General features: G+C 47.9%; 1 protein-coding gene across 2 annotated transcripts in view; it reads right to left on the bottom strand.

Annotated features, from left to right (window-relative positions):
- LOC135240221 (bone morphogenetic protein receptor type-1B) overlaps positions 1-12465 on the bottom strand; it is a 70664-nt gene that overhangs the window by 37632 nt on the left and 20567 nt on the right. The window contains exons 3-4 of one of the 2 annotated variants that reach the window (XM_064309617.1): positions 12000-12179; positions 11862-11910 (exon numbers count right to left, since the gene is read on the bottom strand). The gene's annotated coding sequence lies outside the window, so the exon portion shown is untranslated. The remainder of the gene's footprint in view (positions 1-11861; positions 11911-11999; positions 12180-12465) is intronic. The other variant, XM_064309616.1, reaches the window with a different exon arrangement.

The raw sequence follows: 12465 nt of genomic DNA, 5'->3' as shown, positions 1-12465 counted from the left end.
AATGACAAGTAAAACAGCTGCACGGAGCCATTTTGGATCAGACAGGAGCACAGGCCATGAGCATTTACAGGTCTGACAAAACATCCATTTCCCAAAATGGCACCAAAAGTCTCAATTCTGGATTGGTTCTTCTACTGCACTTTCTTTAAATGCCTTCAGATTAATGTCTAATATCACTCTCTGGATTTACCATTTTAGTATTTTACAAAAGCCCTCCAGCTATAGACAAAGAGAAAATTGAATTTTGGGAAAAATTCCTACAAGTGGGGGGAAAAAACAGGAAAGCATAAATGTTATAAAAACTGAGAATTTTGTTTGTTAAGATTTGCCGTGGAAGATAAAGATCTTTTCAGGATGGAAAGGCGGGAGAATGAATGATATTTTTGTGAGTACCTCACACAACACCCCTTACACAGCCCTCTGCATACACCCCACCCCCAACCCACCCCTACACACCCCTCTGCATACACCCCACCCCCAACCCACCCCCAACACACCCCCTGAACACCCCTCTGCACACACTCCCACCACCGCACAGTCCTCCAGTGGGGCAATGACACAGGCAAGGAACGTAATCGATGAACCGCACTGCCTCATGTGTAAAATCGTATGAAATATTGATGTCTTATTATATTAAATTGCTTAATACACCCAGGACACATGTGTGCACAGGCCACCAGACCCAGCAATGTGATTGGCTCTCAGAACCTGCAGGAATGTGACTGGCTCTCTGAACGTGCAGCAATGTGATAGGCTCTCTAAATCTGCAGTGATGTGACTGGCTCTCTGAACCTGCAGCAATGTGATTGGCTCTCTGAACGTGCAGCAATGTGATAGGCTCTCTGAACCTGCAGAAATGTGATTGGCTCTCTGAACGTGCAGCAATGTGATTGGCTCTCTGAACCTGCAGCAATGTAAGTGGCTCTCTGAACCTGCAGCGATGTGATGTTAGGCAAGGCAAGTTGAGTTTATTTATACAGCACCTTTCAAACACAGTGGCAATTCAAAGAGCTGTACACTGGCGTAAAAGACAATAAACCGTACACACAAGCACACGGTAGCCTGCTATCGCCTGAGCACTCAATGAAATATGCCGAAAGCACAGGGAAGTGACGCACACCTTTCAGTCGATACGTGTCGATTAAAGCCGCCATTTTGTGTGAGCGGTGCCAAGCCGGTACACATTCGCATCGAATTACAACTCATCAGCAGTGGAGAGCAGCACAAATAAATAATCACATAACTCTCAATTCCCTGTCACATTACAGCCTCAAAACAAAGCCGATCTGCAGGGCCAGACACGCCGAGGACAAACTGCACGACACACAGGCCGGATACCGTCACCGGCAACACCATTCCCAACACCCGCACTTACAGGCCACTTCCACTTCCCAGGTAACCCATTTCAGTCATGAACATCATTTAATTGACTCAAAATTCCATCCATCAATGCAGTTACTCTCCACCATTTTTGGAAACATTCATAAAAAAATATTTAACCTGAGAGTTTAAGTTCAAAACATAGCGACATAGTGGCGACATAGCTCAGGAGGTAAGAGCGGTTGACTGGCAGTCGGTGGGTTGCCGGTTCGATCCCCCGCCCTGGGCGTGTCGAAGTGTCCCTGAGCAAGACACCTAACCCCTAGGCAGCCTTTCATCGTTGGTGTGTGTGTGAGTGTGAGTGTGTGTGTGAATGGGTGAATGAGATTGTAAAGCGCTTTGGATAAAAGCGCTATATAAAAAATGCAGATACACAGTCCAAGACAAAAGAAACTCTGAGATATGTTACTAGGGTAATAGTCCTAATAGGAAAAACTCTGCTGTCAGTGTTGATACATGTTGCTATGGTAACAGCGTAGCAGGCCAACGCTAAGATCGGACGCATGTACACAACAAATTAAATCACAAGCTGTCCGGAGCGAGCCAGAATTCAGCTGGAGTGAGGCAAGCTTCCAGCTCCATCCCGAGCTCCCAGACTCGGGCGTGTGTGTGTCTGACAGGAGAGAAAGGCTGCCTTTCAGAGAGAAGCAGGGAAATCATGAATGGATTACAGAACTGTGTTTCACTAACTCTTATCAGATGAGGGCAGTGGAGGAGAACAGACACACACACAGACACAGACATGCACACCTACACACACAGACGCACATACACACACAGACAGACACACACACCCACACACACAGACAGACACAGACACACACACACACACACACACGAACACACACACACACAAAGCGAGCAGCCAGCCAGTGCACTAAAGTACAGGAGAACAGCTTTTTAAATCCGCTTCCTGCACCTGAGGAGCAGGTAGAGGTTAAAGCAGCAGCAGATGTCAGACCTCCTGCAGATCTCCACCTCGTTCATCTAAAGGAGCCGCTCAGCCTCTCCACATAACAGAGTGGTTCACAACAATCCTCTGTGCTTAGGTACAGACCGCGGAGGTCTGTGGTCTGTGTGAGTGGGGGTCTGTGGTCTGTGTGAGTGGGGTCTGTGGTCTGTGGTCTGTGTGAGTGGAGGTCTGTGTTCTGTGTGAGTGGGGTCCATGGTCTGTGGTCTGTGGAGGTCTGTGGTCTGTGTGAGTGGGGTCCGTGGTCTGTGGTCTGTGTGAGTGGAGGTCTGTGTTCTGTGTCTGTGGAGGTCTGTGGTCTGTGTAAGCGGAGGTCTGTGGTCTGTGTGAGTGGGGTCCGTGGTCTGTGGTCTGTGTGAGTGGAGGTCTGTGGTCTGTGTCTGTGGAGGTCTGTGGTCTGTGTGAGTGGGGTCCGTGGTCTGAGGTCTGTGTCTGTGGAGGTCTGTGGTCTGTGTGTGCGGAGGTCTGCGTGAGTGGAGGTCTGTGGTCTGTGTGAGTGGGGTCTGTGGTCTGTGTCTGTGGAGGTCTGTGGTCTGTGTGAGCGGAGGTCTGTGGTCTGTGTGAGCAGAGGTCTGTGTCTGTGGAGGTCTGTGGTCTGTGTGAGTGGGGTCCGTGGTCTGTGGTCTGTGTGAGTGGAGGTCTGTGGTCTGTGTCTGTGGAGGTCTGTGGTCTGTGTGAGTGGGGTCCGTGGTCTGTGGTCTGTGTCTGTGGAGGTCTGTGGTCTGTGTGTGTGGAGGTCTGCGTGAGTGGAGGTCTGTGGTCTGTGTGAGTGGAGGTCTGTGGTCTGTGTCTGTGGAGGTCTGTGGTCTGTGTGAGTGGGGTCTGTGGTCTGTGTGAGCAGAGGTGCGTCGTCTGTGTGAGCGGAAATCTGTGGTCTGTGTCTGTGGAGGTCTGTGGTCTGTGTGAGCGGAGGTCTGTGGTCTGTGTGAGCAGAGGTCTGTGGTCTGTATCTGTGGTGATCTGGATACTTTCAGATACTGTTTGTCACAGTTTGCTGAACTGCAGCAGTGACCTGCTTTCTCTGCCAGATAAAGCCAGGCCTTCTGTGTCCTTATTGAATCAGCCAATTAAATAAGCCAGGATTCACTAGTACACTCTAGGGCATGTTATCAAATACCAAAATAAGACAATCTTTCCTGGGCACGGCTGTTCGGGAGCACAATTCAGTCATTGTTGTCGTGAGCCAGAAAAATCACTCATCTGCAGTATCTAACACAGCCATCTATGTAGTCCACTGTAAGATTATAGCCATAAACTTTCCAATGAGTAGTTTGGGTTTTTTTAATACATGGAGACTGAAATGTGATCATCTCTGCGATACAAGTTGGTATATTGGACGACACAGTGCAATCCAACAATTTTTTTTGACCGGATACAGCTACTGGTTGCTCTGTTTTTTTTATTTAGAAAAGGTTATAGAATGTTATCAAAGGTGATAAACAAGCTACATACAGTATACAGGGAGCTCCATCACATTTGGGACAAAGACATATTCTTTCTTGATTTGTCTTGGTACTACACGATTTTTGATTTGTAATCAACCAATTAGCACGTGGTTAAAGTGAAGATTTTCAGCTTTTGTCAAAGGGTATTTTTTACACATTTTTCAGCACCTGTAAGAAATCTTCAGTCATCAACTGCAGAGGTCTTCCTTGGCCAACCAGACCCTTTGCAATTACTGAGCTCGCCAGTCCTCTCCTTCATGTAATGATGTTACTTGATTTTGGCAAGCCTGAGATGTGGCCGGAGTCTCTGACTGTTCTCTTTCCTGTTTCTCAGCCTCATAACGGCTTCTCTGGCTTTCAGTGGCAACCCTAACCCCAACCCTAACTCTGGTCCTCGTGTAAACAAACACCAACAACAACACAAGAGCCCATCAAAAGCCTAGAATCAAGACGAGATACTGAAAGCTCTTAAACCTGCATTAATTCTCTCTCTCTATCTCTCTCTACCTATTCCTCCCTTTGTCAAAGTCCCTCTCTCTTTCTCCCTCCTTCCCTTCCTTCTCTTTCCCCTTCTCTCTTTCTCTCTCCCTCCCTCCCTCCTTCCTTCTCTTTCCCCTTCTCTCTCTCTCTCCCTCCCTCCCTCCTTCCTTCTCTCTCCTTCTCTCCTTCCTTCTCTTTCCCCTTCTCTCCCTCCCTCCCTCCCTCCCTCCCTCTCTCTCTCTCTCTCCCTCCCTCCCTATCTCCCTCCCTCCTCCCTCCTTCTCTCTCTCTCTCTCTCCCTCCCTTCCTCCCTCTGGGAGTTCTGTGCTAATGTAGCACCATAACCCCGTGTATCCCGGTCCCGCTCTGCTGTCAGTGAGCACCGGAAAGGCGATCCGTCTCTGGAACATCACGCCCTCGCTTACTGTAAGACGCGTAACCGCGGACAACGCTCTCCCCGTCAGCGATGCGTACGGACACACGCGCCGAACACGCCGCACACGCCACCAGTCCTGCAGAGTGGCCCTCCGATCGGCCCGGACCTCGCTAAACACAACATCACGTTTGACTCTCACTCTCAGTGAAAGGCAAGCGCTTTCACTTTCGCTGTTACAGACACTGTTCAGGCCAATGTCTACAAAAAGAAAAGCCCATACACTAAATCATGTGATATTAAAGAACATACTACTGAATATTAATAATTAAGTTATAAATATAATTATTAAGTATAAGTATAATTTATGATGCCGATATTTAACAGCTTGTAAAACATGCTCGCTAATGTCAGTGTAAAAGCTCTCCATCGTTTGAGCAGTTCGTCATGCGGGTGATTAAGGGAGGAGTCCTCCGTCTCGTTAAAATTGTCACTAATGACTCACTGATCACTTCCTGCTGCACTAATGGAGTTCATTAGGGATGCTCAGCTCTTTACTCTACCCTTTTCTCTGATTTTCTCTTTCTTTCTTTCCGGTCATTGGGTAGGTTAGCTCCTAAAACTGACATTAGTAGGTAAATTTTTTAAAAAGTTTTACTTTTTTTCTGTTTGCTACTTTGCAATCCCTCCAGATTCTCTGCTGATTCTCCGATACGACCTTTCCTTGCCTGAATTAAACCTATAGCATATGGTAACTTGCCGATTTTGTGGCAATACTGTACTGTTATCTGCACAATCTATTTGGTTTATCCAGTTATTGTTAACACATGCATACTGGGCCATCCTGACAATGAGCAGCCAGTGGTACTACAGCTACAGAACTACAGGCCAATGCTGCTGACAATGAGCAGCCGGTACTACAGCTACAGAACTACAGGCCAATGCTGATCTGACAAGAGTAACAGGCTGTTCGGTCCAGATGTCTCGAACGCCAGTCCTGGAGGGCTGCAGTGTCTACAGACATCTGTGGTTTCCTGCCAATCAGTGGTCAGTAAAGGCCTTGGAAACAAGGTGTGCAGATTCTTTAGCCAATCAGTGACCTAAATTAAGCACTTAATGCAGGAACACATCAAACACCGGCAGAAACAGGATTTGAGCTTTAGGTCCCAGATTTAGTCCTTTGGTTACATGTTTTTAAACAGACTAAGCTGCTGCTTTTGACTGTAGGCAAGTCCTGAATAAAACAAGAAAAAAACACAAGGCTCCTAGGCTGCTGGGGACCTTTGAGAATGGAGTCTCTCCTTCTCAGACAAAAAGAAAGAAATTCAACCCCGTCATCGTGCAGAGTGTGGGAGAGATGGGGGGGGGTCGAAATATTTCTGCAGTTTCACTTCCTCTCCTGTTAACCCAAACCACCTGGAGGATCCTTCCCCCCCCCCCCCCCCCCCCGCGACCCCCCCGACCCCCCTCCCCTCCCCTCCCCCCGCCCCCCCGCAGGCTGGTCCAATTAGCAGCACCTGAAGCGGAACGCCGTCGGTCACGGAGCGTTCGAATTCCGCCCAGGTGTAAGAGTCACGTGTCGTCGCCGTGGCGATGACCCCTTCGCGGAACCTCCCGGAAGTTCCCTCAAAAATACCCGAAACACGACGCGACCCCGCCTACACTGTCCCAGACAGCGCTGTGCTCTCAGCCAAGGGAACGACTCGAGGAAAATTTATCCTCCGGGGTCGACTATGGCCAGTCACAAAGCCCGGCCCCAAACCACACTCCCCACACCGTTCCCCAACACTATAGCACCGTTCCCCAAACCACACTCCCCACAGCGTTCCCCAACACTACAGCACCGTTCAGTATAGAATCAGCTGAAGCAGTTCACTTAAATGCATTAATGAACTGAACAAGATCATTCATTGGAAGAAGAAGAAGAAGGCATTTTTTGACAGAAAGCACAAAACAGAAACCCTCCCATGATGGACGATACTGAACAGCAGTGCGTAGAGCAGGAGTGACCGCTCCCAGCAGCACAGACCGCCTTAAACAGAAGCACATGGACCTAGTAACAGCCTCTCCTCAGAGTCCTCAGCTCAAAAGAAGAACAGGAGGGCATTTCATGAAGCAGGATTACAGGGTTAGCTGGATAACTGCGCTGAGTAAAACACAAAAGAACTCTTTTTACTCCAGTCCATGTTCCAGTTCTGGGAGATGTTCCGGGTTTCGCTCAGTGCAGTTATGGGGGGGGGCGGGGGTCAAAGGTCATTTATGTGTTTGGGCTTACAGCGATCTTCAGCTCTGCAGCCGTCCGGCTCAGGAACGTTTGCTGTGAATCGGGGGGAAATTCTGGAGGCTGAGGCGTTTCTTTCACAGCAATACAGTTATTCACAGAATTAGGGCTCAGATTCAGGTCCATTTCACCACATACACAAACCTTTCCACAACGTCTGTGCCAGATCTACAGACCTTTGCTTCTTACACTCCAGTTCATTCCAGCAAAATCTGCAAATGACATTTTTAATCATCTCCAGTAAAGTGCGGTGGGAAATATCACCATGGCAATTAAGAGATGATGAAAAAAAAAAAACACTGTATATTATCAACGGATTTTTAAAATAAATTGACGTTTAGGCTTCCAGTGTGGTGATCCTTCCCAGAACTTTCAGTCTCAATTGTGTTTGCATGCAATCAAGCCACTCATTTGAAATGAGTGTTCCACTTAAGAAATGGAAATGGAAAAAATTAAAACCAAACTGCTCATATCCATGCCAGCTTTAAAGCACATGTCCACAGGGATGACAGGACTGACTGAGAATATCTCTGTCACACACACACACACACACACACACACATACACACACACACACACGCACACGCTCGTACACACACACTTACTGAGATGTATGTCCCAATACACTATGACCATCCTCTTCCTCCAATTAACTCCAAATGCTTCCCATAATCCCGGCCTGTCAATCACCCTAAGGGAATGACATCAATTCTGCCGTGACAGCTCCATCCTTGCTGCCAGGCGACAGGGAGAGCTCCAGAGCTGGAGAGCCCTGCAGTCACACTGACACAGCGTGAGACGCGCAGCTGGGAGACATCATTATCCTGTCAGGAGCAGCCAGTCACTCAGGAGCGCTACACGCGTACGCAGCGACACTTCAGCAGGAGAGACACTGAAAGAGCAGCAGGTCTGACAGTCTTCTCTAAGGTCCCTCATGGGGCGAATCTTGTAGGATGACGGGGCAGAAGCTAAGTCTTAGCACAGGGGCATGTAGCTAACACTTAGCACAGGGGCATGATGTGTGATTAGAGGATCACAGGGCATGTAGCTAACCCTTAGCACAGGGGCATGTAGCTAACACTTAACACAGGGGCATGTAGCTAACACTTAGCACAGGGGCATGATGTGTGATTAGAGGATCACAGGGCATGTAGCTAACACTTAGCACAGGGGCATGATGTGTGATTAGAGGATCATAGGGCATGTAGCTAACCCTTAGCACAGGGGCATGTAGCTAACACTTAGCACAGGGGCATGTAGCTAACACTTAGCACAGGGGCATGATGTGTGATTAGAGGATCACAGGGCATGTAGCTAACCCTTAGCACAGGGGCATGTAGCTAACACTTAGCACAGGGGCATGATGTGTGATTAGAGGATCACAGGGCATGTAGCTAACACTTAGCACAGGGGCATGTAGCTAACCCTTAGCACAGGGGCATGTAGCTAACACTTAGCACAGGGGCATGATGTGTGATTAGAGGATCACAGGGCATGTAGCTAACACTTAGCACAGGGGCATGATGTGTGATTAGAGGATCACAGGGCATGTAGCTAACACTTAGCACAGGGGCATGATGTGTGATTAGAGGATCACAGGGCATGTAGCTAACACTTAGCACAGGGGCATGTAGCTAACACTTAGCACAGGGGCATGATGTGTGATTAGAGGATCACAGGGCATGTAGCTAACACTTAGCACAGGGGCATGATGTGTGATTAGAGGATCATAGGGCATGTAGCTAACACTTAGCACAGGGGCATGTAGCTAACACTTAGCACAGGGGCATGATGTGTGATTAGAGGATCATAGGACATGTAGCTAACACTTAGCACGGGGTGCTGTTTTGGTCATTTCTCCTGGTAATCCTTTTTTTGTTGAAAAAACAATGTGCCTGAGAAGGAGTTCACATAAACTGTGGCATGTGAGACAGGTTCCTCTAAACCACTGTTTTAGCATGATAAGAAGGGGTGCATAAAGAAGAATGGTGGTAAGACCATTGCATACTCAATACGGCTGGGAACTGAGGCCAGTATGGTTTTTAAAACCATGGTTTTGAAAAGGCTATTTTAGCCTCAGTAGTGCTGTCTCTGTGTGGTACATGCAGTGTGAGGGAGTACCAAAGACACAGACATGCTTTTGAACAGTGCCTGAGGCACACTGCAGACCTGATACACGGTTTGACCTGAAAATCACAGGAGACAGATCCTGTGTATGTGTGTGTGTGTGTGTGTGTGTAGGCTGTTCTTCTGACAGCATGAGAGACACTTTAGAAAGCTCACGTCCACAATCAGCAGATTAGCAGCACTGTTGAGATTACTGTTGAGCTGATGAGCTCCTATTTATTTAAAAAATATATTTAAACAATATTCAAATCAAACTGCATCACACATCTCAACAAAACAACAATTCTACATCAGTATTCTAGAACCCCACTGCTTTCAGTCACCAGCAGTGATTGTGACATCAGCATTAGAATGTTCAGCTAAGAACATTCTAATCCCACATTTGTGACCTCACATCTTAAAGGGTTAAGTGTGGTTTGTACATCAGGACTGGCAACAGGGAGGAAGTGCATCAAAACGGTCGGGGATCATACTTTTCCAGATGCCTTCACTGTAATTTTTCCAGGAGGCACAAAGTGTGTGGCCATGCATATCCAAATATTCAAAATTTAGATATGCATCAGCGTTTAAAAAAAAGAAAAAAATTAAGGAAAACAAGATCTAAAATCCAAGAAAGACCCCCTGTGGAACACATGCCCTCTTCTCCAGTGTGTTTACATGCAGAGAGGTGCAGGCATTCCGATGACCTTGGTCTGCTGACCTTGGTCTGCTACTTACAAAAACCCATTCGATTCCAGTGGCTGTGGAAAGGTTTCTGCATCTCTACAGACAGGTCTGGCTTAGCACTGGTAAAACAGACAAGTGAAGCAGTAAAAGAAATATAAATAAAATGCTTGTAAATAAAAGAAATTGATATTTCTTATTAGTTTGCCCACATACACAATATGGTGTGTATTATGCATTGTATAACATCTGGGTCTTTGGCTATACTCAGGGAAAATATGTGATTTGGACATGATTTGGACATGTTAATCCATTGCAAAATACATATGAATCACAGCGCACACCACTGCGGGGGGAAGTTCCTGGAGGTTATCTCCTGTCAGGTAGATAACTCTCTCCACTTCCCGGTCACGCAAATATTTCAGTGCCAATCTGACAAATGGTTATGCAAATTGGGCTCAATACACGGCGTGTCTGAATCACAAAGATGATCGCAAGTAACCACCTGGAATAAGCACAGATTTTTTAAAGACCCAGTGGTAACGCTGATCTTCCGTACAAGACTCATTTGGGTTAACAAGCAAAAATGACTCGTCATTACAGGCTGAAGCAAGCGATACTGGAATAACTCGATGGCAAAGATGCTCCCAGTAATTCATTTGCTGCTATAATTTATGTAGACCATTCCATTGCACAATTTCTCAATAGTCATGAAATACTGAAGATGCCCATTTTCTGGTCACTCAACCAAACTTGCCTGCAGTGCAATGGCTCCTTTATGAAGTTATTTTTCCTGCGCCATTAAAAGAAATCCCTGGTAAACGACAGAAAAATTTGCATTTAGTGCCACTGAATCAGCACTGAGCCGGCCTGAGGGCTTTTGGGGCCCTAAAGAAGAATGCTGCTGCGCCCCCAAAGTGCTCCAAAATAAAAAAAAGAAAAACGTGAATCGTGTGGGACTGCTGTGGCTCTGAAGGACTGCAGAGAGTGCTTCAGCCAATGGCTGGCTCTGGATAAGCCCCTCCTCCACTTCAGGAGCAGCTGTGAGCAGCACCAGCCTTTACTGCACTAGTGCATCCAGGCTACTTCCCTCCACCCACCTGTCTTCTAACCCACTCACTCCTGGGTTGCAGGAGGTGCTGGAGCCTATCCCAGCATGCATTGGGCGAGAGGCAGGAATAGACACTGGACAGGCAGCCAATCCAACTGCAGGACACACACACACCATTCACTCATACACTCACACCTACAGGCAATTTGCACTCTCAAATTAGCCCTACCTGCATGTCCTGGGACTGTCGGGGAAAACTGGAGTACCCGGAGGAACGAATGCCCCCATATTTACAGTTCCCTCGTCAAAAACTACACTGTCCTGCCGCTGCCCCCCCCCCCCCCTCCCGCAGGGATGTCATGTGACTTCAGATAAAATGCGGTTCCACAGCTGTTTGCTTTCTCCTGTGCAGCCACACAATCATCTCCTCCTCCCTTTCTCTTCTCCTCTTTTCATTCGCTTCCCGTCCTCCGCACACTTAAATACAGCATGTGTGCTTCTGCCCCGAAACGCCAGTTTCCCCCATTAGCTGAGGTCCCGGCTCGGGGCCCATTTAATGCCTTTTTCAGAACAAGACACGGAGACAGGGGTGTGAAGTCTCGCCTTTCGTGCCTGCGAGGGGTGACACCGCACCTGTGGAATGTTTAAAACGCACTGCTGGATCACATAAAACGATCTGCGCAATTCAAGAATTTTTAATAACATGAATGACGGTCCAAATTTTCTGTCCTCCTCAATTTCAGCACTGCGCAGCGACTGTTACCTGTGCCACAGAACGAGGAACTGTCAGCACAGACTGAGAAGCCCTCGAATTCCTTTAATGTGTGCAGTGTTAACGTGAGTCAGGAGCTAAACAGATTAAATCCCGCAGTATCAGCTGTGTGACCCCAGCCTATCAGAGCGCAGACAGCACACCTGAGCCCCAAACGCAAAGGTTTCCGTTTCATTGTAGTGGTCTGACAGGCTGTGGTTTCACTTTGATTTGACAAATTAGCCATTAATTCTACACAAAAGCACAACAGAAGACTAATCTTCTGCTAAGTACAACTAATGACACCAGGAAGAGAGAAGAAAAAAAAAACTAAACTCACAAATCCATCAGGCCGTCTCCTCTGGGTGTTTCCAGCAGAGTGTGTTCAGCTGTAACCAGATATTCCAGCATTCAGCAGTAACACCTGCAGGTGTGCCTGAGTCTGCCGCAGACCAGGTGAGAGAGAGCTTGTGCTTACCTGTTGGAGTGCAGCAGGGTTCGGGAGTGGGCGGGGGGGGCGGGGCGGGGCGGGTGTGTCGGGGTGTGAAGCACGCAGACGTCGGCAGTCGTCAGCGAACCCCCCTCCGGCGTCGCTCTTCCCCGATCACACCTCGAACCTCAGACTTGACCCTACAGCGAGCGCCAAGCTCAGGGTTCCCTGTGAGAAAAAACACACACACACACACACACACTCAAGCCCTGGCCACATAAAAAACACTCAGCGTGTCACGGACCGGTGAGAGAGCTAGCAGCCAATGTGCAGGTCCCTTCTCCTAACGCCAACGCCCTTTTAACCCCTTACGGTGTGAGAGCATAAACACACGCGATTAGAATGTTCTTAGCTGAACATTCTAATGCTGATGTCACAATCACTGCTGGCAACTGAAAGCAGTGGAGTTCTAGAACAGAGACTGAAGGGGATGTAACCACTGCGCTGCACAGTG

Source organism: Anguilla rostrata, chromosome 14 (genome assembly GCF_018555375.3).
Source record: "Anguilla rostrata isolate EN2019 chromosome 14, ASM1855537v3, whole genome shotgun sequence".
NCBI lineage: Eukaryota > Metazoa > Chordata > Actinopteri > Anguilliformes > Anguillidae > Anguilla > Anguilla rostrata.
Note: the sequence above shows the minus strand (reverse complement) of the source record. Positions and strands in the feature narration are given on the sequence as shown.